Source organism: Neophocaena asiaeorientalis, unplaced genomic scaffold (genome assembly GCF_003031525.2).
Source record: "Neophocaena asiaeorientalis asiaeorientalis breed wild unplaced genomic scaffold, Neophocaena_asiaeorientalis_V1.1 scaffold534, whole genome shotgun sequence".
In the NCBI taxonomy this organism is placed as follows: Eukaryota; Metazoa; Chordata; class Mammalia; order Artiodactyla; family Phocoenidae; genus Neophocaena; species Neophocaena asiaeorientalis.
Genome location: NW_020172826.1, coordinates 697,768 through 710,663, shown reverse-complemented (window position 1 = coordinate 710,663; position 12,896 = coordinate 697,768).

Genomic DNA, 12,896 nt, shown 5'->3' with positions numbered 1-12,896 from the left:
GCATTCCTTATACATCTGAGACAATAAATACTATCAATAGGGAGCTGGTATTGAACGTACAGTATAGTTAACCCAATAATTGAGCAAAGTGAGGGCTAAGAATATGGTGTTGGGCTCAAGGTCACGCCATTGTTAAGAAGGTGGCACAACATGGTAAGATATGCCAATGACCCATCAATATGCTTCTCTGAGACCTTCAAAAAGTTGGGGCTGCCTTTCAACCCAAAGACAGCCTCCTACTGAAAACAAAGAATCCCTCTTTCAAACTAACAAAAACAAATAGAACCCGTTAAATACAAATAAAATAGCAACCAGCAAAAACACATCATCACAAAACAAAACGACTCCTCTAGCTCTAAGTTTAATTTTAGAAAAAGAAGTATTGTGACATAGACATTGGCCAAAACTTACGAGAGGGAGAGAATTTGCCCTTCCAGACTGAACCCATCTGAATCTTAGAGCTCGCTCACTCCCACGTATTAACATTGCTGTCTAGTGTCCACTCAGCCAAGGACAGTCTTAGGTAGAACTTGGAAAGGAGCCGAAAAAGGACTGAGGGGGTCTCCTGATTCCTCCCCTTGTTGTAGCCGCACTACATGCTGGGTCCCTGACCTTCATTTCCCTACTTCCTCTTCATAGCAGCCTTGTAAGGTACCTCATCTACTTTACAGATGAAGTAACTGAGGCTCAGAAACATTAAGTAACTGGCAGTTCGCTTAGCTAGTGAATGCTCAGGCCGAGACTTGAACCTGGATCATGTTCTTTTCATCACTTGACTCTCCAAGTCTTGGCTTTGATCACAGCCACACGGTCTGGGACATACCAGGGATTCAACTCAGCTGTTAGGTCCTAAAGTCACCCACATGGGTGAAAACTTGAGGCTCACCTGTGAGAATCATTCTCTATATTGTGGTGGTTTCTTTCTCCTGATAAGAGCAAGGGAGGGCGTCACTCACTGTGGATCCCTCAGCATGGCGATAGATCTGCCCGAGAGAAATGACCTTGTTTATTTGAAAACAGCGTCTGGCCCCATGGTACAGTTGGTTCAGAGCCTTTGGCTTCCATTCCGTAGCCCCAGCTCTCATCCCATCGGGACTGATCAGCCATCCACCAGCTCTCCTGAGGGCCTCCTTGCCTCATGGATGCTGACTCTGTCCCCAGGCAGCACCACCCTGACAGCAGGGTAGGGGCAAAGGAGAGAGCCCAGCTGGGGAAAGAGAGGTTGAGCTTGCTGTCAGAGAACCTCCCTGTTCAGAGGCCGTCCTTCTTTCCAACTGAGTTCAAAGGGACAGTACACACACCGATTAAGGTCTCAGGGATTCAAGTCACTTGCCTGTTCTGACCACCTCCTGTTCACTGTTGGTGAAAGAGGGATCCTCTGTGCTAAATAGTATGAGATGGTGGAACACATGACACCCAGCACTGGACAGATGAAATTGACAACAGTTCCTTAGCCACATATACTCCCAGCCTGGGGCAGGAAGACACCGAATGCCATACAGAGCCACGTGGGAGTTGCATTTGGGACCAGAGTGAACAAGAAGGGGCTGTGGGATGGAGGCTTTGTAATAACAAGAGGGTGTGGTGCCCCCTGATTCCCACAGGAGGATGTGATCGGCTTGTTTGACTAATTTAGTAAGCTGGCAGGGTGGTAAATCCCGTTGGGTTGAAGACCAGGTGCGGGTGTGGCTGGTGCATCTACCAGGGAAACTAACCAGGTGCAGAGCCTTTCCTACTAGGTCGGGGGTAGGCGTATCTAACGAGAGCAGGGAGATATCATGGTTAGGCCTTTGGGACCCTGAAAGGCTCAAAGATATTAAGGCAGCTCTGGAAATCTTAGGCCTTGCAATGCATTGCCCAGGATCTCAAGGTTGTGCTCCACCATGTTCTGGCTGTATGGCCTTCAGCTAGTTAGCTTCAAGCTAGTTCTCCCTGAAAATACTGCATAGTACTTACCCTATAGGGCTCTCTGAGAGTGAGTAAATGTGTTTGGCACAGTGCCTGGTACATAAATACTGAGTAGATGTTAGTTATTGTCTCCATCATCCCCGGAGATAGTAACAGTAATACATGGTTTCGTCCAATTTTGTTCATGGTTGAAGAGCAAGGTCTTGCTCTGGGGTCTGGGGCCATGTGGTGACCTCATCAGTCACATGGAAAATGCAGGCATTGCTGTGCTCACACCACTGCCTTGACTATACTTCCCAGCATTACGAGGCAGCTGTGGAAGGGGTCAGCAAGAGGCTTAAAAGGTTGAGGGGGAGAAACAACTCTAGCTAAGATTTAGACTATCAAGCTGAAGATTTAGACTCTTTATAAGTTCTTTCCTTTCACTGTCTAAAAATAAATTATTTTGATCAAAAATGGAAACATAGGGATTAAAGGAATCAGAAGAGTGATTTGTAATTGGCCTCCAGACTGCACTCCTGTTTCCATTTGTCAAGAGGAAGCTGGTGAATAAAACTGCATGGAAGGACTTTATTAGCAGTAGCTTTCCTCCTGCAGCCTGGGATTAGAGGAATACTTTAACCTTGACACATTCATTTTATGATCACAAAGCCCTTCGCCTATCGGTCTCTTTTCCCCTTTTCATATTGTCCTGATGCGGACAGAAGCTCTTTAAAATGATCAGAGAATGGTTCTATTTTTTTTCCCCTCTCTCTCTGTCTCATCTTCCTTCTCATCTTCCCCCAGATGTACTCACCAGTCTTACTAAGACAAAGAAAAACACACCCTGAAGGATGTGAGTGTGACAATATTTTCTACACATATTCTAGAAGTCTGCTAAAGAGGAAAATAAGTATTGCCCTCGATGAAGAGTCAATGCATATAGGATTGATTTCCAGAAAGAAATTTGTTGAAATTAAAAGATTTCCAGGGAAAGCACAAAAGAGCATATAAGAAAAATCAAATGCATTTAGCCATCAACTCATCTGCAAGGTACAAAGGGAACCAGGAAGCTGTATGTCAGAAAAAATACGCATAAGACATTTAATCCAAATGGTGATTATGAAAAGGATAGATAATCTTGTAAGAGTCCATTTGAAATTGGTATGGGATGGGCACCACTGATATGCATAAACCTCTGAGGTTCAAGTGTAAAATTGACTTGTATATTTGTTAAAGTGAGATCTTTATCAGAGTTAAATGTTAATTGTAAAACACTTGACTAGTCTCCCAAAGACATAATCATCTTTGTTGTTTGATAGGTGGAGAAATCTACCCACTGTACACCAATTTATTATAATTATGGAGTTTTACTTTACTTTTTTCTTTATCCAGCAACATTTTTGACTTGTTGTAGATTAAAGTGTATGTCTCGTTAATTACGGCACTTAGTTCCCAGCTTGTAATTGGTATCTGGTGCTTCTGACTTTTTTGCCTGAGGTAAAGTAAAATGGAAAGTACCGACTTTCTTAAATAATTTCAGTTATTTCTTGCAGCTTCCACAATTTATGATTGTTGCAGCGTAGTGGGCGGGAGTGGTGAGAGGTAGGTAGTACTTCTGATTATCTTCCAATCAGAGGGACCAAGATAGGGGCTCTATATTCCTGGCAGGGCTGTGTGCCAACATGTAATCAAATAGGGAACTGGGTGCCAATGGTAATTTTTTGAAATGTGCTTTTATGACATCCTCCACAAAGATGAAAGCGGCGTTCCCTAAAACAAACAAACAGTCCCGGACTCGGGCTGAAGCTCTGATATGAAATTTATTTATGTTTCACCAAACTCGACTTGAAAGTAATTGTACATGATTTGAAACTTTTAATTGTTCTTGTTGTTTCTCTCTGCAAATAAGGAAATCCTGGCTTTCTGTAAAAAAACTCTAGATCCTGACTATTGGTTTCTTCTCAAGGTTCTGCCACACTAATTGCTTTCTGTTTGATTCTGTGCCCTTCTGAAATTGAGGGTTGCCTCGAGGCAGGAGAAAAGCTGTGGTGGTGACTTGTGGCTTTGGGGACTGGGGTAACCCACAGCTGTGGCTGCAAGCCAGACTCATTATCCCACAGCTCGGTGGGGCAAACTGGGGGGCCCGTTTTACTGCTTCAGATCTGAGCCTGTGACTGGAAGGGTTAGAGTCTCAAAGCTTTCTCTTTGCATTATTTATCATTTCTGACTGATAACAGCACCACTTTCTTCTAGGAATCAAACGCCGGTCATTATGGTTTTGTTTTAATGTGGTAGTTCGTGTTGTATTTCACTATTCTTCAACCACAGATTTACAAACTGAGGATATATTAAAGGATCTGTGTTTCACAGGAAATAGATATTTCACTTCTTTTCAGCAATAATGTGGTATTATTGCTTCTACACCAACGTATTCCTAATATTACTATATGATTGCTTCCTTTAAATCTGTCTAAACTGCAGTGGTGAAAGTTGGAGTGACTTTATTGGTGTCTGAGAACATGTATGCGTTTGATGAAGTCGGAAACAATTTCATCCGTGTGCGACCTGATGGTTTTGTAAATGGGGTTTTGAAATCATAAATCCAGAGTATTAATAAATGAATTGCTTGGTTATCCAGAAAGGTTCACTCTCTGGGGCATATCGGCATCCTTCCTGAATGAAAACTTTACACAAATTGGTTAGTTAACAGGGAAGGCTGTGGGTCAGACTGCCTGGGTTCAAATCCCAGCTCTGTCAGTCACCAGCCAGGAAACTCTGTTGAGACACTTCTCTGAGCTTCAGTTTCTCCTGTGTCACCTGAGGGTTTTAACGGTACCTGGGACTCAGGGTTCTTAACACATGTTTAGTGCTTAGAACTGTGCCAGGCACCTACCTGGTGGTGACTTAGTAAATGCCAACTACAATTATTTTCCTAAAATGTGCTAGAACTTTTAAAATTGTACCCATTAAATATTACTTGGTCTTTTCCTGCACACTCTGGGTCATCAGTGGGGACCTCAGTGATGGCAAAGTGATGCCCTCTGGGCCCCTAGGAGAACTAACCTCCTGCCCTCCAGGTGGCGCTGCTGTAGCCTGGAGCCTTTAGCGGGCGTCTTCCTGCTGCTCCCCACTGCCCATCACTTTGTGGGCCTGTTGAGGGGGGTGGTTTCTTTGTCTTCTCCCACACAGCTTGCTCTGTTTTCTGCTCTCACTGCTCCCCTCCCCCTCACCACCAGCCAGTTAAACCACAAGTCTCCCACCCATGCTTCCCTTTCATCATAGTCATTCTACTTATAATGACCTGAGTCGGTCTTTTTCCCCGCTAGCCTGTAAGCTCCTTGAGACCAGGGCCCACGTGCTTGTCTTGTCCCAAGGGCTTGGTGGACAGTGTTCCCCAGAGCCACTAGCTGGGTGCCTACCCCACTTACAAGCATGTACTGCAGGGGCAAACTCCCTGGGTTCGAATTCCAGTTTTACAGTTTGCTGGCCTGTGTGATGGTGAGGAGGTTACTCAAACTCTCCAGTTTGCAGCTTCAGTGACCTCATTATAACAAAGGTGCTGACTTCCCGGGATTGTGGAGATTAGAGGGAGTGAGCTAAGTGTAAGGACTAGCATATACTAAGTGCTCAACTAACTGTTAGCGGTTATTATAGTTGTGCCTAAACTGAGAAAGTAATCCAGAACCTTCATCTGTGAACCTTCTCCAACCCCTGTTGTAGAGGTGGTGGAAAATGTTGCATGACACTTGAACATCATCAAGAGAAAGGAGTTAAAGAGAATAAGGGTCTTCATTGTAATGCTGTGGCATTACAGAGAGGACAAATCAGGGGCTGAAATAGATATTCTGTTTTCGCATATTAAAACTACATGTAATTCTTTAGCTCTTAAAGCAGCGTGTTGCCCATTCGAAAGGGCATCTGCTCTCTCATTTTACCCTCGCAGTAAACTTCTTCAGTGAGTTATGTGAACTATTTGTCTGTACAGCCCAAATTCATTAGATAATTGCAAGTGCGGTCCCAATGGTCCAACCACCATTCTGACTGTAAATTTAAATAACACTTTTCCCTGTGCTCTCTCTGCATAATGGTATGATCTAAGCAAATAGTTTTTGCCTCCAGGCCACGTTGGTCATGGTCATTCCACACTGGTCGTGGGTCATAGACTCACAGGCCCCCAGATCTGGAAGGAGCTTCAGGGACCACCTAGTTCAGCCTCATCATTTTGACAGGTGAGGCTGAGGGGGACTAAAGAAGTTAAGCCATTTGTCTAAGACCATAGAACTGATTACTGGCCATGGGTCCAGGGGACTCCCATCACCTATTGGCTGCTGAGTTAAGATTTGGGAGAGCACAGGTCCTCTGATTTGTCTGCAAGTACATTTTCCACTAAACTTTCCAATTTGATTACATGATTTTTGTTTTGTTTTGTTTTGTTTTAATGTATTTATGGAGTGAGCACTAGGTCAGGGAGAAGGAAGCCTGGCTTTTCTGACTCTATCCCTTATAAGCCTGGGGAATAAGACTTATTCCCCAGTTTTTGTCTATAAAAGGGAGAGCGGGATGCCCGCCCTGCCACCTAAGCAGGGCTGCTATAGGATCAGATGAGGTAATAAAGGAGAAAGTACTTTGAAAGAAAGACCAAATGGACCCTTGTAAGAGCAGGCTTCTGGGGTCACAAGCCCCAGCTCTGCCATATGTTGACCCTTGGTCAATGAAGTTCATAAATGGGAATAAAGCTTATCATCTTATTAAATCTGCTTGAAGATTGAATGAAACAGTGTATAAAGTACCTGACACAAGGTGGACTCTCAAGAAATGGTAGCTATTATCAAATCATTAAGATACTTTACAAATAACAGTGGATGGTAATCTGAAATCCCCAACTTGGTGGATTTCAGCGTCTGTGATCTTTGTGTATCTTCAACTCTGGGAACTGAACACAGTCAATAACTAGAGATGCATGATGCGTTCAATGTTGAGCTGAACCGAGTGAACCCAAATGTGTTTATACTCATAAAATGGCTCGTTAGAAACCTTAACTGTAGAATTTATGAAGGAAAGAAAATGGTTGTTTTGGAAAATCGGTTCTGAACTTACTCAGGTTGGTTTCAAAACAATGAACTCTTCCGCTTGTCCAAATTAAAAATCTAATAAACACTGTGTAGGGGGAGATAAAGTCCAAAGCACAGACCAGGCGGGACTTTGCACCTCCAAATGGCCTCGAGCCAGGTTGTCCCCCTGGTACACAACGTGTGTGTATGTAAACACCTCAAAGAGCCAGGTAGAGGTGACTAAAAAGTCCTCCACGGCACCAGTGCCCAGGGGCCGAGGCTTGTTGGGAGAATGGAAACTCCATGTGCAGACCTTTCCCCACGTGGGAAGCAGGAAGGGCCCTCTGGGGCTCTTGTGCTGTACTCCACTTCCACTCTCCATTTACAGGGAAGAAGAGGGATTGAAAAATTAAGCTGACGCATCGTTGTACACATACATTCATAAAGTCCTCATTAGAAAGTAAAACCGCAGGGTGGGAGTGATCAAAATAAATTGTATTGCCATGAAGTAATTAAGAGAAAATCAGGCAATCATAAGGTGATAAAAGCCTATTAGTTAAAGGGCCTGAAAAACACAGCGGGTTGTAAAAAATTAAATTCTCACACGCAGGAAAAAAGTGCAAATACATGCAATTGTCTCTTTGTGGCAAAGAGTCAGATTACTGATGTGTGTGAAGAGTTAAAATCAAAGCCTTAAAAATCGTGAGGTGCAATTTTATTTCTCATCTGTCCTCTGATTTGAGGATTTCTGTCTTCTAAATTCTTTTCTTTCCTTCACAGTAATCTTACAAAACAGTTTTGCTCTTATTAGAAGATCCGTTTTTTGTTTTTTAAATGACATGTAAGAGTATGCAGTGAATTTCACATAGATTTCCAACTCATTCTAAAGCTATAGTCTTCAGATATCAAAAGAATCTTATTCTAATGCCATTATTAGAAATGAAGAAAACTGAGGCCTGAGGAGGTTAAAGCCAAGTTTGCGCTTGGCCATTGGGCTAGTTAATGGGAGCAGATCTGATTCTAGAGACCAGATCACTTCACTTTCCCAACTCAGAGCTCTTTCTACCAGCTTCCTTGCTTTTTTGCTATGATGTTAGTTCTTGAAACATTTGGTCTATATAAGAGGTCAGCACACTTCTGTAAAGGGAGACAGAGTAAATATTTTTGGCTTTGCAGGTCATAGGTTCTTTCTTGCAGCTACTCAAGGTCTGTGGTTATAGTTCAAAAGCAGCCATAGCCGATACTTAAACAACTGAGCATTGCTGCACTCCAGTGAACTTGCCTACAAATCTTAGGGTGAAATTTGACCTGCAGGTGGTAGTTTGCTGACCCCTGGTCTATACCATTTTTTAAATAATCATTAAGGAGCCCTTAAAATAACCTAAACCGACATTTCTAGATGTCATAAGGATGTTTCTGTAGGAAAATTGACCAGTTCCCTTGGTCAGGTGTGTATTTTTTTCTGAGCACTCTTCTAAATTCTCTGAGGCCGTCCTCAGTGAGCCCAGTCCTTGGCACTACAGTGGCAGAAGCCCCAATTTTGGATTAATCTTACTACCCCTCTCTCCCCATTTCAATAGCAGGTGTCCCGAAAATGCAGGCTGGTGCCAGCACACAGTGACCTTGCAGGTCTCCCAGGATAGGCCTCTCTTTGTCCACAATGGCTGATCTGAACTTAAGGCAGGGATCTAACTACTTTTCTGCAACTGGATAAGTATTTGCCCTAACACTTCAAGTAAACTCTCTTTCTGGCACTGATCAGAAATGCCACATTTATCATATATGAACCTTCCATTTGCACATAAGTCTGCCTGTAGATTTTCGCTTCTGTTTCATTAGTCTATTTGCCTCCATGAATCTTTGTAATATCATCTCTTCTTCACCAAGAAAGTCTTTGCCAGATTTTCTTTTATGTCTTTTAATAAAAATGTATAGTTTTCTTCCTACGTCTCGTCAACATTTTCATAATGTTTTTTAAAAACAAGCTACATGTCACTGATTTCTAACATAGCAAACAGGAATATAATTGACTGTAGCCTGTGTAGTGAAAGCATGAAAGACTAAGCTTTAAGCAATTGAAGACAAGAGCCTGAGAACGCTCTGTCATTTCCATGCCCTCTCTGGTACTGGGAGTGACTGACAGATGTGTACCCAGATGAGAGTGGGCTGGGCTGGGAAGAAGAGAACAGAGAGCCAGGCAACTTTATAAAGCACCTGGGCCCAGCCCAGGAGCAAGGTGGCCTAAGCCGCTCTTGGTGAGTTGTCTGGTCAGCAGCCCCATGGAGAGGGGTCAGAAGCTGCCCCCGGGGCAGGGACTGCAGGGACCTGGGGCATGCAGCACCCTCCTGTTGGGTGACACAAGCTTTGGGGTTTGATTTGGATAAAGTCAATCCATTTATATTTCCCTTATTCTTGCCTCCTTCCAGATCTCGGCTTCTCCCTTTCTGGCTAACTGGCCCCAGTTCTTGCCTTGTACCCATATTGTTTCAGCCCAGCCTGCCTTATTTCAGCTACTTGCTTCTCATTCTTGCATTCATTTCTGTGCCTGTGTCTATTTGAACTGATTTATTTGGCATGATGTGCACGTGCTACCTGACTCTAGTGTCCTGACTTCTCCGACTTTGCTATTAGAATGATCTCCATCGGGGCCATTTTGCCTTCTGGTCTTCCATCCTGGGATATCCCCCTGCCGCTCTGGAACATCTCTCTGCTGGCCCGCTGGCCTCTTGGACAAGACTCCAAGCTAACCCAATGCCTTTATCTTCCCCACAACTCATTACTGTTCTAGTTCATACTGGTAGCTAATTTCAATTATTCCCGTGTGTGTGTGTGTGTGTTTACATTTACTATTTACTAAGAGATAGCAAATGCATTCCACAGAATCACTTCTCACTAACTCTCCTGTTTATTGTATAAAGTCCTGTGTTAAGGGACTTCCCTGGTGGCGCAGTGGTTACGAATCCACCTGCCAACGCAGGGGACACGGGTTCGAGTCCTGGTCCAGGAAGATCCCACATGTCGCGGAGCAACTAAGCCCATGCGCCACAACTACTGAGACCACGCACTGCAACTACTGAAGCCCGTGCGCCTCAACTCAACCCCATGCTCCACAACAAGAGAAGCCACCGCAATGAGAAGCCCGCGCACGGCAACGAAGAGTAGCCCCCGCTCACCCCAACAAGAGAAAGCCCACGTGCAGCAATGAAGACCCAGAGCAGCCAAAAATAAATAAATAATTTTTTTTTTTTTAAAGTCCTGTGTTAAATGAAGTTCTGCAGGTATCATTGAGAAGGCTTATCTGAACCAGGTGGATCCAGTCAACATACGGCTTCACTTCCCTGGCGATCATACTGGGCAGCTCAGGTGAGCAGTGCCCCTTATACTACGGTGGATGCTACCGAATGGGCATTCTCAGTGGCAATTAGCATATCATTGGATATATATTCTCATGTATAAACATACCTATTGTATAAGCTGAGGCACATCTGTATCAGGATGTGGTGAGTAGTAGCGCCAAAGAATTCCAGCTTATGACTTGAATTCACACTAATATAGAGGTCTCAACCATGGTCTTAGAATTAGTTTGGCAAGTTTTTAAAACATACAGATGCCCAGACCCCAGTCCAGACCAATTGAAACATAATCCCTAAGGGTGGGCCCAAACATTGGTATTTAAAAATTTTTCCAGATGATTCTAATATGCAGCTGAGGTTGAAAGCCACTGTTTTAGCAGAACTTCTAGAGGCACCAGCTGTCCTGCTACACACCCTGTTGTCACCAGACCTCTCTCTCAAACTGCAGAAAACTTACGGGAACCCAGCCTGCGATTTAGGTCACACTATCTAACTTAGTATTCAAAACTTGGACTGTTTTTTTTGGTCCTTTCTCTGTTGCGTTAATCCTTCAAACCCAGAAAGTGATATATCAGAGAGAATTATTTATAGTTCTTAAAAGGGCCACTTCAATGCCCAGATCCCATGGGTTTGTCTCCACAGGGAAATGGCTGTGGTATTTTTTGAAGAGTCTGGTAAGAATTTCAACAGAATGAAAAGTTCATTGAGTATTAGTGGAATGGAAGCAAGTCCACAGTGGAATACTACTGTTGAAACAATATTGTATCAGTCAGTCTATCCGGATGTAATGTGGACACACAGCAGCTAGTCTAAGCAGAAAATTAAATTATGAAGGGATAGGTTGCAGGTAGGAGTTGTGCCCAAACCTTACCCTGTGATTATTTCTGTGAGGCCCCTGTTGTTGCCTTTGGAGGGCCAGACAGGGCAGTTCACACTGAGGATCTGCGGCTGGAGCCCTGGAAGTTTTGTTAGTACCTAAGCCCAGCCCCACCCCCACCCCACGAATGCCTTCACTACCAACTTTGCTAAGTGGTGTCCTTTCTCACAGTGTTCTTTTCTGAGTGGAAATCTTGACACTGCAAGATTATGCGCAGCTTGCAGGCATTGCTGGGAAACTGACTGATTTTTTTCAATACCAAGAAAGCAAGACATATCATGAGAAATTTCTAAAACATAGGAAGGATGACTAAAAGATAGAGAATGGCGTCTAAGAATGACAAACACCCTGCCCTGCTCTTTCCTTTTCCTTACCAGAGGTACCCTGGTATGCAACCACTCAATAAAAACTAACTGGAAAATACTTGCTGTCCATCATCTGTATGTCTATGTGATTTCAGAACTCTGGCATTATTGCTCCTTGGAACATGCGCACTCTGTCTGATCTCTAATAATAATAAAAATGGGGTGGAAGAAGGGCTTTCTTCTCTGCTAAAGACATTTTTGTTCTCAGTGGTGTTGGTGGGGATAGGTTGTAAAGGGGAGTGTAAAGAGGCCGAGAAGAACTTCCCTCTTAACTCTATCCAAAAAGGAAAAAAAATCAACCCTGGAAGAGTTAGTGCCCTGACACCCACATACTTTCATTTACACACAAGGTGTCCCTGAGGTCGAGAGCTGGACTTCACAATTTAAAAAGTTTACAGGGACTTCCCTGGTGGCCCAGTGGTTAATACTCTGCACTCCCACTGGAGGGGGCACAGGTTCGATCCCCGGTCGGGGAACTAAGATCCCACATGTCCAAACTTTAAAAAAAATTAAAAAAAAAAATAAAAAGTTTACCAAGTACTTGAAGCAAATTTTGCAAGAGCTACATTAAAATACTAATAGAGGGGGTGTCCCTGGTGGCGCAGTGGTTAAGAACCCTCCTTCCAATGCCGGAGACACAGGTTTGATCCCTGGTCTGGGAAGATCCCACATGCCGTGGATCAACTAAGCCTGTGCACCACAACTACTGAGCCTGCGTTCTAGAGCCCGTGAGCCACAACTACTGAAGCCCGCTCGCCTGGAGCCCATGCTCCACAACAAAAGAAGCCCCCACTTGCTGCAACTAGAGAAAGCCCACGTGCAGCAACGAAGACCCAATGCAGCCAAAAATCAATAAATAAGTAATTAAATTTGTGAAAATAAATAACTCGACTTTACTCCAATAAGAAAAATACTAATAGAAAAATTAGAGCTTTGAGGAAATGTGGTAAGAGAATGCTGTGAACATATGAAAAAATTTTTCAGAAAATACCATAGTTTTTAGGGCGAAGATGGTACTCTTTTTATCAAAGACAGGGAAAAAAAGGATTTTTTTTTTATTATGGAATAACAGGAAGGGTTTTTTTCATACCAAAGAGACAGTTCCCCCACAACATTGCCCTCAGGACACTCAGTGAGTCCCCTGGCCCTTCAGTAGAGGCCGTTCCCATCTAATACAGATGGCTTCCAGGAGGACTTGCCTAGAGGGGATATAATGACCCAAATAATCTCTTCAAGTCTCTTAAAGCTTTTGATGCTGTGAAAAATCTTTTTTCTAGTCCTCCAGTGGAAACCAAATTAGTGTCTGCAAACATACTGGTGAAGTTTATCCAGTCAAATGAAGCCTCTGGGTAGTTAGTGG